Raw genomic sequence first — 13,647 nt, 5'->3', positions numbered from 1 at the left:
GAATCCGTTCTAATAAGGCGGTTATTTTACCGGGCGTAAAGAAACAACATGTTTTAGCGAGACATGTAATTTATACATATATGTCAATAGCTTAAAGGTTTATTTTCTAGTCTAGTGTGGATATGCAAGAGCAGTATGGTCACTGGACACGGCGACATTCTAACTATTGGATTTACTATATTTGGTGGCACAGTGTATAATACGGACAAGAGTCCTACATACCGTTTTAAGGTAAACAGTCTATTCTATTTTACTTAGTAACTTGCTTATTATCGCGCTCGTGTTGCCGCACGACAGCCGCGACATTAAGGGCTCAGCTGTTTAGTCCTAGTAGTCATTCGTTCATGTCCAGTGCGGACCTCTTGTTGAGTCTCAAGTCGGTAGTCGAAGGCCCTGGTTTTATTAACATCTTAAACGCTATTGGATGGAAAAAATCTCTATCCTGTAGGCTTACTTTGCTCTCCCAAGTTGCTAGCATAACCTGACACTCTGCTGCTGCTTTCGACACACGAAAGCGCTAAGGTGTCGGCTACAGTGGCGTCACACACAAAGCAGTGTTATTTACGTCCTTTATCTCAATGTAAAGTAGGTCACAGAGAATCTGGGCACATCTGAAAGCTCTGGCGACTTGGCACTCGTTGGTGAGATCTTCTGGCTTCTGAAATGTGACTTCAGTGCGCCTTGGAACTATCAGAGGGCTATTAAGCTTCTTGAGAAAAGTAGAGGTGGGCTAAAATAAGCTTGTCGAGGCGGGAGTAGCCTAAGATTAACAGTGATGCTATTAATCACCAACATAAGTATGTTGATCTTTGTTTCGTACCTATGCTTTTTCAGACCTTAATAACTGATGGAACGAACAACTCCTAACAGATTGTTTCGTCCAAGAAAACAGTTGTCATTGAGTAATGAACACTAAGAGGTATTTTTCTTTTGCCAATAGACCCTCATGGACACAGCCTCGATCGTGTGCGGTTTGTCTAAAGATTTCAGTAATGCCTACCACTCCCTCTTTAAGTTAATATTGGGGAAAGGTTTCATGCATTTGCATAAACTTGGAGATCGCGGGGCGCCGAGCTACGACAAGATAGCAATTTTTGTGACCGTAGGCAGTTTGAAAGTTAGCCTTTGGGCTCCCTTTTCGACTGATGCGAGCTCCTTCTTATATGTCACCAGAGCAGTTTCGGGCTGGTGGACTTTTCGAAAAGTGGCAAAAAAATGGTCCGTACACCTTGACGCTACTGTCGGCTTTTATTCTAGCAATTTCAGCATAGATGTACTTGTGCTGACGGGCCGCGCTGGTCTATTACCGGCCCCTACATTTAGCTTTATAGATTGACGCTGAAGAGCAACGCTTTCGCTACCGCTTCTAGCTTAATCGGTATCCAAATTCGACCATCCTATAATGGATGCATCTCCCATAGGGAAAACTCTTGCAGGTATGACGCCTGCCGTGGCAACGTTTACCCTAATGGTTGAAGAGGATGGTACCTTTCGATACATAAGAATCCGCAGATCTTCTTGCCAGAGTCAAGATCCGCACCGCAAAAACTGCAACAAAAATTATCCGCTATAGGGTGTACTGAATTAGCTAACACAGCTTTTTGGCAGCACCATTATGAGCAACGTAAGTTTTGTACCTTGCGCGTGCCGGTAGTTAGAGCCACTAAAAATGTTTTAAAGACAAATATAGCAACAGCGTCCGACAATTCAACAACGTCTTCATTACCGGATATACTAATAGAAAAATATATATCGTAAAAAACGTATAGACGTCCAGTTAACTCGCTGCACTAAAAAGCCCTGGACGCTATAGTCGTACCAGTCACGCTGATTTAACTGGCTATCTACTGATTAGCACTGATAAAAATTATCAGCTCATAGCCATAAATAAAGAAACAAATCAATAAGAGCCTTTCAGATGTATATACCTTCTTGAATTGCGAGTATATTTAGGTGAGCAATAATTAGCAAGGGCTTATTATTCGCTTGAGGGATATTTAATGCTTGAATTTGTGATGCTCGTATTAGCAACATGTCATTTTTATGGAAAGATATCTTGGAACGTTGACTCTTAAACACGACAAGTCGAAAATATACCGGCAATTAGCTATAATTATTAAGTTATTTTTGTCCGACATTCGTAAACAGTGGTCCTAGGCAAACATCTACACAAGAAATTCGACTCTTTATGTTACTAGGTGTGCTTGATTAATCATAGAGGAAAACTTTGACCTTGTGTTAAATAGAAACCATCGTTTTTACAGGGACTAGTTTTTTTTTTTTTTAGGAAAGATGTATCATATCTGGAAAAATGCTAAATAAATGAAGGACCACTCAATTATCAGCACTTACCCATGAACTTGCCTCTTGGGCTTTTCGCTGGGTGGAACGAGTATCTTTTTGTTCATAACAATGTAACAAGAAAATTATCTACCAGTCCTAGCACAGCGTTCAATCGGCAGTAGGAACTTCCGGCGGCTCGTAAAAGCCCTTATTGTTTATTTCATAAACTTGGTTCTCATTATGGAAAAAGGAGATGGCACCTCTTATGGCCTTACTTCAGACTAAGTAAATGGCAATTTGCATCTAAGCTAGAAAAATCTAGCTTCCATTTTATGCTTTAATGCTTTTTATCTCGTCGACGGCATTTAATCGAACATATTACGTACAATATATAACGCACGCCGACGGAGTTTTTCAAAAACACAAAACGTGCCAGTATTCACTGAGCTATGACGTCACTCACGATATGATGTATACTTCTTACCAAAGCAGACGGTCCGTGTGTGTGTGTGTGCAGTCGCAATGATACTTGTGATCAACACCCCGATAGATGTAAAGGTCTATATAGGGAACCATATTATAACTGAGGACGCTCACCAGTCTAAAAGTCTGATGTTGATACAACACAGAAAGCCGAGTGATTTATTACTGGCAACAATGTCGAGAAACAAAACGGTCTCTCATTTGTCCCAATCAGAGCCTTATTTTGTTCGTAAACTTCGAGACGTATGATGGATGCACAGTATCGATTGCAATTTATGATAGACCAGTATAATAGTAATCTGTGTTATTAAATAAGTGGTGGCGGTGGTGGGCATATAGACAGCGCAACTTAGAACTACTTGGTTGAACTACTAGGTAGCTCCAATCTGTTCTAATCTATAGTCTTTTCCTAGTATACTTACCCTTTGAAAAAAAAAGCTACCCATGGACCTTCCGCTTTACTCAATAAAAAAGCCCAAATAGGAGATAATGAAGTACGTCGACGCTAAAGAAGAAGGCGTCCGCCCAGTAAGGTCAAAATGTATACTTTGTGCTTTCCAATTTGAAGAAATAGATGTGAGACTGGGTAGTGCTACATTAGTTGGAGCTTTGTGTGGTCCTTGATGGAAACAAGTTGGGTCATTTACCTGAATAGTTTCTATAAGTAAAGACCATTTGTCTGCATGCTTTGCTGCTCATATGAATTCACTGTCGGAACATGGGCCAGTATGATGTGAGCGCTTTTTACTGTCACACAGCGTTGCACGGCAAAGGCATTCTTCTCATAGTTTTTTATGTGACAACTACAAGGTGACGGAAATCTATATTGCTTGCTTGACAACGGTAAAACATGGCACCGGCCTCTCGATGCGGATAGGCCTTTTAAAGTGTCAAACCATCTTCTCCTTGAGATGAGTTTTCTAAGCCTTCTAATGCTAGCCCTAACGAACAACTAGCTAAAGCACTCAAGCACAATTAAGCAGCTCTAAACGTAAGATCTATAAGCACAACAATGCATGGCAACAGTTTCTTACCGAACGCATGGGGAATATTATTATAAATTAGTGCGTCTGTGCCGCTTTTATTTGGAAAAAAAATATAATTAAATGTTTGATAACAAGCAAGTTAATTTAAAAAAAAATAATGAACCCCACCGTGTAGTGGGTCTCGAATAATGTTGAAACTGCAGCGACAACCCCCCTGGTAAAGAAAGTGAAAGGTCACCAGACTGACAATTCTGCAGTTAGGTAAGCTCCGTTGTTTCAAAAGCCGTTTTGGATCTCGCGAATTTTTTTTACAATCATGCTAATTCAGAGGTTATACGAACAAACGTAGTCTCGAAACACATTTTTTGTCGTTCACAACAACCGTACTAGTAACTGCGTTCGTTGACAAGATGTATAGGCATAAATTACTTACTTCAAAGTTAAGCAAGATTTAAAATAAACAATTCACCCAGTCAGTGACTAAACTGTTTGCTGGATTGGCGGCAGCTTGGATTTAGCCGTTTAAATTTTAGTCTCAGAAAAAATATGTTTCGGATTTTTAAATAAAGCTAATACATTGTCAGTTCATTTACTTCATCTTGTAGTAACAGATTTCCGGTTCGGAAGTAGATGGAAAAAGGTAATAAATAGTTTTGCTATTGACGTAAATTGTGTATTACTTGTGTACTGCTAGCGTGATTTAATCCTGCCCCTGGTTACTTTACGATAGAAGCTTGGTGTTCTAAGCCACCTCGTTGTAGAGACTAGAAAAACCGAAGCAGAGACGCCCATCGAGGGCATACGTGATCTTCATCCCCCGTCAGCTCGTGCGGCCTCTTTTGTTCTACATTCCTATCTCAAGCCATATTCAAGGCTTCTTCTTATTATAAAATGAGATCTGGTCATGACATACGCTAGACATAAAGTAGGTTATATGTGTGATGGAACATTTTTGCTGCGTTTCGTGTTTTGGAATTATGGCGCCTTTTATGACAACACATAAAAAATGTATTTTAAAGAACCATCTCACAATGGGTGCCATGCATTTCATAAGGCCTCTTGTGTTCTGGCTAGAAACATTATCGAACGTCTTGAAATCGCAGCAACACGGTATCCCTTTAATACATCAAAGAATAATTCAAACAGTTTTCTTTGTTGTCATAGTGAGCGCATGTGTAGGTACAGCACTGTCACATGCAATTGGCCTTACGCGATAAATCTAGCTAGAGACTTAAATTCAACATCATAAGCACATTCGTGCAAATGTATTTTTCACGCGTACGGTTATGCTAACCGACCCCCAATTGGTCGAAGATTTATGGATCTCTTTTTCGGCGCATCGTAAATAGTACCAACGACACACGTTGATAAGTGCGCAATGATGTAGTAGTATGTGAGCTCGTAATGGAGGATACGTTTTAATTCCAGATCAAAAGCTGGTAAGTAGAAGTCTTTATACTGGCTGGCCCGAATAATATCTGGTTTAAGTGACGAACGAGAGGCACAGTAACGAAATATACACCGCAGGAACCTGTAAAGGGAATGAGGAAACGATGGGGCCAAGGTGTAGAATAGTAAGACAGGAAGGCGTAATCTGAAATTTGTCTGCTTTTTTCAAACGATTCCTCTGTCAACGGACGAACGATACCTGCTAAGAAAGAAATGGACCCGAGGAACCTGCATCAAGTGCGAAGACAAGTGGGCGACAACAGCAGAGGAAAACCCCGGCGGTTCTCAATTGTGACTGAGCATCTAGACTCTGGTGTGGTAGACTGACGACTACATGCAACATAACGGCGATCATGAAAACTCGTCACTGATGATCATTCCTGTTACACAGACAGAGTCGCCTTGGGCGAAAGACTAGAGACTACTTCCGCATTTGAATAGTAACCTTACACTGAATCGTGCTAGCCCGCTTTGTACCTGAGATACCTGAGCAGGCTCTGGCATGCGGTGTACGCATCGTAGCGTTAGGTAAATAACGTTAGCTGTTCTGTCCTGTCACTCGGCTGCATCGGTTCGGTTCTAGTCGATTTGCCCTCTTTTTGGGCTTGTTCTTTAATGGATGTCCCGTACCCCGAAACTCTTGATCTTTGCTAATTTCCGACAAAGAAGCGACAATCTCTGGGAAAATAAGCTGAAGGTGGATGTAGTAATGAGTGTGGTAATACACAATACAAAGTTCTCTTCGAAACGTAGTCATTTTCATGGACTGGTAAATTCCTTTTTCTCTGCGATAAGATGAAATGGAAAATAAATACGTTTCGTTGAATACCAGCATTTTCCGTTCGTTCGTCTTATAGGCGTTTGACGGAAACACTGCGCAGTCGGCGTTTGCCGTTGCCGTTCCAAATAAGAAGTCTTGCTAGACACGCACATGCACAGGTTTCGATGATTTAACTCAAGACAAGGTGTACATGCCTTTATAATTCGAATTTTAGTTGTTCTGCGCCAAGTAACTCCTGTTGAATACAATGAATGTGTCTACCATTTTGGTACTACTTACCAATAACAGTCAATTCATCCAACATGAACTCGTGATGCACAAATCTAGTTGAAAAAAAGCAACGAGAAGGAGCTTGTTTCTCAAACAATTTCTTCGGTCTACGTCCACGTTATTCTCGCGTCGTACCTGTACACTCGGGGCTCATTACTTGTAACGATCTGTGAAAGCAAAGACGGCATCCTTTCGAATGCCTTAGGGCGTTTCGAAGACAGTTGTTTATGCATCTGTATTCGCTCAACTTTAAATCCTTTAGTATAGTCTCCACTATAGGTTTTCCCACCTATAAATGGTCGTTCAAAAAACCTTCAACGTGACTCGATTGAAACGTCTAACCTTTTGCAAACTCCCTGAAAATGATTGTTGGGTAACTAAAAGATGTTATCTTTTTTCATTCCTATTTTTTGGGATAGGTCACATAGAACGAGAATTGTTCTCCGTTCTCTTGATGTGTCGCGAAATCATCGAAACTACTTACACTTGACTGATTCGTGGTCTAGCACGCGAAACCTTAGCGTAGTATCACTAGCGCTGTTACGCATTGGATTACCTCTTAACGCAGTGCATGGCACGCGCCGGTACGAAGAACAGATTCGTCTGCGAGCAGAACGAAGAGCTTGCGAAACATAGATCGTACGTTTGAAGACTCTACTATCCAACTAAAGACGTCTTCATTAAAGAAACACATGTATAAATTAGCTTAAAAAGCTACTGCTTACAATTTAGCCATTTAATGATGTCCATATATGCTTAATCGATTCAACGAAATGGAAAAGTCCGTGAAATATACCAAAATAAAAACAAGACATTATTTTTTGCTACAAAAAAAAAGAGTAACGTTATAATAATTTTCTTAAAAATATTGGCAATGTAAGTAAAATAAAAACTCTTGGTGACGGGCCGGCGAATGAAGCGCTTTAACGCTAGGCTACGGGTTAACAATTAGGGTTTGATCAATGCTTCTTTGACGCACTGGAGAATTTAGGAACAAGATACTGTTGAAAAAAGCACTGAATTATAAAGAAAAAACACACACACACACACACACACATTGTTTATACAGTGAACTAATGATTAATTCCATTGATTCGTTAACAATGTGTCTGGGACAACAATCTGCACTAACGAAAACGGTGAAACAAAGCCAGAACCGCATCAACCGATTCCAGCATTCATTATCATTATCAGTAGACAATCACGGCGATTCTTATTACAATTAATAAAGTTCAACCAATAGCCAAATTGTACCAATCGATCCTCGCAGCCGAAATTACAGTATAGAGCGGTACAAAGTTCGAAGCGTCGCTGATCTCATTCAGGTTCATTTGTTATGGCGGAGTTCATCTAACAGCTAATCTCCTTCGACGAAAGGAGTTCTTTTATAGAGTTTATGTGTGTATATATATATATATACTTTATAGAGTTATAATGGTAGCATATGTCGAGGAATTAGAATGTAAGTATTGGCAACGTAATTGCCTAGAAAAAAAAAAAACGGTATATCTCTTTTGGAAAGATTGAGTGACCACTAGATAAGTAAGACGTTCAAACATTACCTCAATAACTTTTCTAGAGTCTGATCGATTGGTTATAATAGCTGACTTCGGTTACACCTCGACTGTGTCAATACCACTACGACCCGTGCATTTATACCTTGAGGAGAGTCATTTTTAGACTGGCCAAATCGGTGCCTCTTCCGATGGTGAATAAATCCACGTATAAAAACCCTGCATGGCAAGAACGCTTATAAGCGCTACATAAGCGTCTCTTATTGTACGATATGTATAAACACTGCGGACAAGCTGTAAGGCTGACATTTTACAATCATAATAGGGAAAATTTTCAAGATTATTCTCACATATATAAGCTCTAACAAAAAAAAAAAATTGTATAAGCTCAAACCCATCTGTGCAGAGAGAAACCGCAAGCAGGTTCGTAGGTAGCTGTTGCCCGTATACAAACAAAGAAATGCATACACAGTTTGCAAAGTTAAAGTAAAGCATTTTTTTTTTGTTGTTAGAATCCTGAATTATGCGCTACACGTTGTTTTCCTAAAAGAGGGCTCGCCAGGTCTAGGAGAAGCCAGGCCATTGTAGCAGGTCCCTGCACGTTATAGCTCGGGCTCTATGTGTATGGTGCGTTTTATCTGTGACGTCTCTGGCCGAACTGTTGCAGCTAGTTGGGTACAGGGGTAATGTGGAAAAAAGCCACTGCTTTTCTGACATCAAGATGTAGGGTCCATCTGAAACTAACTTGCATTTTCATAGGATGCACCCGTAGTGGACCCTTCACTTCTGCTAGCGTTAGCTATCCCGAGCTCACACAACTTCAGACAGTTCTCGATGAACCGGCATTCGATAGACCATACGTAACTTCAACGAATTCATTCAGCATTGTTAGGAGCTTGAACAGAACAAACACAAACCGTATACTAGCGCGTTGCATGTAACTGGTGTGCCTTATGTCAGGCTGTTGTGGGCAAAAATGAATGCATATTTTGTACTATACAAAGTCGACTCACACTCCTTCAGTTGGTCATCGCTGTTCTATACTATGGCCTGGCACGCTGTTAGCTGTTTTTATTTTTGTTACACGAGCAACGATGCACGCGTCGTTTAGCGTGCAGAATGCATGTCTCTGCCCATCTACCACCATCAGCACTACGACAGCTACTACGTGTTCCTGTCTGCTTTATTTCGTTGCTGTGTGGCTAAAGGTCTGCACGTCTTACGTTGCTGCTCCAACATACCAGTCGTATCAGCAACGCAAGAAAGCAGCGTGTAAACGTACTTCATTTGCGAGGTCACAAATATCGGGAGATAGTCAGTCTTCAGTTTGGAAAAGTCATCCGAAGTGACTGGCGTCCCCATCAACTGTTATTCTTATTTATCCATGTGGTGTTTAGAAGTAGCAACTCCCGTTATTGCTATAAATCCAAGAATGGTAGTATAGTTCTGGGGTGTAGAAATAGATGATACTAGGGCCGGTGTTTCTGCCTTAGCGGATTGGCGTGAAGAAATGAAAAATTGTGTTGGGTCACTGAAGTTTACTAAAGTGCCGATGAACCACTTTCTTCTTAGAGCGCTCTATCATTCAAAAGAGAGAGAGCGATGGCTAACCAGATATATCAAGAGCCTATATTCGGCGATACGACAACCATTTCTCATAGTCTTGTTACCTGCGGATTTGTTTCAAGTTCCCTTCAGTACAAGCGACAAACGACTGCATTAATACAATACCACTAACGTTATCATGCCTAGCTGACGAGGCACAGCTGGAAGGATACAGCAGGAGAAATACGTTTGGCCTGTGGGTCACGCCAATATCGCGGCAACAAGAACATACCCCTTTTTGAGATAAGGATTAACCTCACGATGTACTTGCTACCTGTGTCTCAAGCAACTTTCAAAGAATATATAAGTAAGTTGGTGATGGAGCGGTTTTTTGCGCACTCGCCAAATCATAGCCGATAAATAAGAGCAGAAAAACAGTGAATGGATGTGGAATACAGAAAGGCAGTTCGTTGAGACAGGGCGTTTGAGTTAGATCTGCGAAAAGTATTATTGATGTATACACTTTATGATATTTTATTATAATTCTTTAATATGCCCTCGGATATGAAGCAGCGTTGACGTGGCTCTGCGTAGCACTTGCAGACTGGGTTGAAAATTACATATTATCATAAATAATAGTCATTAGAAGCTAGTCAGAAAACGACTGAACGTGGGTTGTTCAATGCATCGCGTAAAAACCAACCTTCATTTTAGGCCTACTGTGATTTCTATGAAATTCAAATGCTTTATACCTGCTTAATTTTCTTTTTATTTGCGGGAAGTGGATTAGGTACGTTAGAACATATTGTCTTATAAAAGGAGCAGCCCAACAGAAACGATCATATAATAATATATACTATGAGTAATGAATGCATCAGCTTATAGGTTCTGCCCAGTTTTTGTGCCTAGCTCTTTGTGCTCCTTCTTATTGCAATAAAAATGGCTTTACATATGTCAGTGTAAACATTGTTTTCATCTTTGAACTCCTGTTACACCCATAATATACGTCATATATCTGTAGCATACACTACCTAAAACAACAGCTAGACCTTTTAGATAGAAACGCCTGCTTCGTTTGGTCTTCTGCTGAGGCAAATTTGCTCAGATCTGATTTTTGTCAATAAATTATCACAGTTTCGAAGCGATGTTTTCAGTCATACATGTATCTATATACGGATACCGCGTCATAGCATCCATTTCATGTTCTTCCAAAGCTAGAAAATTTTCAGAAGTTCTACTCCTTCGCTCTCACTTCCAGGCTGATTTTCCTCGCCCGCTCGCATAAGTGGTTCAGATCTCGTGTAGTTCTTTTGTTTCACTCGTTTTTCGATGTCTACCATTGCTTATTTTATTTCTAGCTGTCCCATTGCCTTCAACTTATTCGTGTTGTGAGCGCAGGAATATGACTCAAAATTTTCTGTACAGTATCTTCCTGTCCAGATTTCCCTTCCTTTCTTCTGCCTCTGTCGGACCCTTCGTGAAAGGCTAGATGTGGAATTAGATTTTTCTACTAAATTCCATGGATTCCGCTCGTCGCCGTCTCTATCTTGATCAGCCGTCGCGTGATCCTCCATTTCCCACACCCCTCATCCCCAGCCCCGCCATCAGCTTCGCCCATAGCAGTCTAAAAATAGGCCTGCTGCATCAGGCACAGCAGCACCAAAATTGATCCCCTCCTTCAACGCATTGAAGCTAAAAGTACAAAATGACCATAAGAATAAATATTCGTCCTTGTAAAAAGAAATATCATAAATTCCATTCGTTTCTGCTGCTGATGCTGTCGCCACTAATGCTACGCCTTGTCGCTTGAAGCTGATGGCAGACCTCGGCCTTATTCGCTTGCTAGTCGATGCGACGACGACAGTGGTATCGCTTTTCGACTTCCCACCTTGCGCATTCACCTTCCAGTTGCCTTAGGAAAAGAGCCATGTTTTCTTGGGTATCGAGGCCGCTCCACGGGGACTTTCGTCATTTTCGCCTTAATATCGTTTCGCGCAAATACGATTCAAGGTGCCATTCAGAATTCAGCGCAAACAGTGCTCGTCCAGCAGATCTATTCGTTCGTCGTATCGCTTTCGCTGGACTTTGAGGGAATCCGCGGGTCGTCATTGAAATGAGAATCTACCGCAAATATTGATCTCGTCTTTCTCTCAACTACTCATTGTATTATTTTTGCTCTACGGTACATAGAGGATGGGTCAAGTAAGGGAGAGCCTTGGACAGAAAGCTTATAATGGTATGGGAGGAACGTTTTAATTCCATTTCAAATGCCTGGCCTGAAACGTGCGAACGAGCACAGTGAGAAGTTACTTATAGAATCCGTATAGAAAACATTAACTGGTTATGATGACTGTCTTCTTCGGTCAACGGTCAAAGGTCATTCTTCTTGCACAGGCCCTTTAATATAGAGAGAGAAATTGAAATCAGTCCATACGTAAAAAAACCGAAGCGTCCTCATTAGGCAGCCAACATTCACGCATTTAGATTGGATACATTTATAAACATTACCTTGTACCTTCATCTATTTTGCGCAAACAGAGGGAGGAGTGTATGGAACAATAATAGCTACTGATAATTCTGTACAATTGATATTGAAAAATAGTGGGCTTTCACCAGCGAATCTGACGAATTTTGAAATTGAAGGACTCTTGAAATACGCGCTCCTAGCAAGTTAAATTCGACTGGTACTGCGCGGGTCTTCCAGTAAGTGGTGAGTTTACTACAGGAGAAATGAGTTCAAAAGGAAAAATATCTTTCAGTCTCGAAAATCAGTGCCCAAATGTTGTTCTTTGAATGCTACAGAGCATCGAAGGCTTGTGAAGAGATTAAGCAACGAAGCTTGAAGCAAAACCACAGTATGTGGTTCCAAAAATAGCCACGAGATGATGATCAGGTGTCGGGACACACAGGGCAAGGACGCATTGCTGCAATCTAGGAAGCTTTTTATGTAACAAAGCTGTAACCTGTTACAAAATTATAATCCGAGTACCAAAAAAAGCCGAAATTAAGTAAAAAACGTGAATTGCTCGCAGACCAAATGGAAATACGTCTGGTGCATTCTACGTACAAGTTGCGGGATACAGTCCACATAGACGAGGCGTGGTTCACTTCTGACTGCCAGCCGGAGAGGGGGCAGGCGAGAAAATGATGTTGTCTTGGAGAGAAGTTATAGGTAGAAAAACTGTAAATGGGTGTCCAGAAGACCGGGACTAACGTCTCCGATACATCAATCATCATTCTAGCCAAAATAGTTCAAAAGTCAAAGTTGAAAGCCCGGATTCGCTTGTAACAGGCTATTAATTATGATTATTGTTAACTAAAACTATATTTATTAAGTTCCTCTCAATAAAAAATTGGCTCGATTAGGCCGTAATAATATACAGCGCTAAATTTAGATTTGAAATCAACTAACGTAAAAGTTATTCTAGACAATTCTATCGAAATAGTTCAATAAACCCGCTAACCAAGCACCAGTTGGTGTAGCACAAGACCGGCCGCCTAAGAGGATCCTAGATCAGAGATTTGACGAAGATGAAAACTTTTTATACAATTGACTGCGTTTGTTGTCTTCAGTATGCACAAACACCCTTGGACTACAGACTCATCTGATCATAGGTCATAATCTATGCTTTGAGTAAAACTGTAATTGGTGTCCATTAAGCATTACTATGCCTTAGAGAATTATTTAGCTACGTCGAAAAAGGTACTGAGCACGAGGGCGCAACCAACGCTTTTTAGTTTATAGGAATGGGTACGGTTGCTGAGCAAATCTGTGTCTTGAGTGATTCGCTCTTTTCATTCATGTGTGTACAAGTGACAAAATTTGGCGTAGCCTGGATTTGAAACTTATTATCTAAGACTACCATTGCATTTGTATCTCGTTCGCTTAAGGTCTCTTAACGGTACGAACTTTGGCCATTGCAAAGCAACGGCAATATTTCCACCAGAAATTGGAAATTTGTTAAGTTGAAAATATACAGTCATTAAATGGCATATATAAATAATGCAGATATGAATTGCATAGCATTACCAGTAGCCTACGAATGGGGCAGCTCTTGGTTTCTTAGCATTCACAGCAGCATGGCGACACAAAAAAGGGCTACCATCTAAAAATAGAAAATTCAGCTTTTATTCGAAACTGCCCGCGTGATCACTTGATGCATAAAATGAAAGTATGTTTAGTTATCTATGATGGTGTACTATAAATATTACAACTTATTATGTACACTGTTTTCGATATTTTAGCGTCACTATAACTTTATCGGCCCAAACAAATGTATGCATATTAATAAGTTACTAATAAACAGTTGTAACTGACAAAAGAAAACGAATTAAC

The 13,647-nt window shown here is 40.6% G+C and overlaps 1 long non-coding RNA gene across 1 annotated transcript; it reads right to left on the bottom strand.

Moving 5' to 3' along the window:
- Positions 1 to 7,297: 7,297 nt before the first annotated feature.
- LOC147755255 (uncharacterized) lies at positions 7,298 to 8,908 on the bottom strand. Its single transcript, XR_015329077.1, has 2 exons — positions 8,780 to 8,908; positions 7,298 to 8,661 (listed from the first exon to the last, which is right to left on the bottom strand). It is a non-coding gene; the product is annotated as an uncharacterized LOC147755255 (long non-coding RNA).
- Positions 8,909 to 13,647: the final 4,739 nt, after the last annotated feature.

This window comes from Varroa destructor, unplaced genomic scaffold, assembly GCF_002443255.2.
Source record: "Varroa destructor unplaced genomic scaffold, Vdes_3.0 BEIS01000005.1, whole genome shotgun sequence".
NCBI classification, from domain to species: domain Eukaryota; kingdom Metazoa; phylum Arthropoda; class Arachnida; order Mesostigmata; family Varroidae; genus Varroa; species Varroa destructor.
This window is presented reverse-complemented; position numbering and strand designations above follow the sequence as displayed.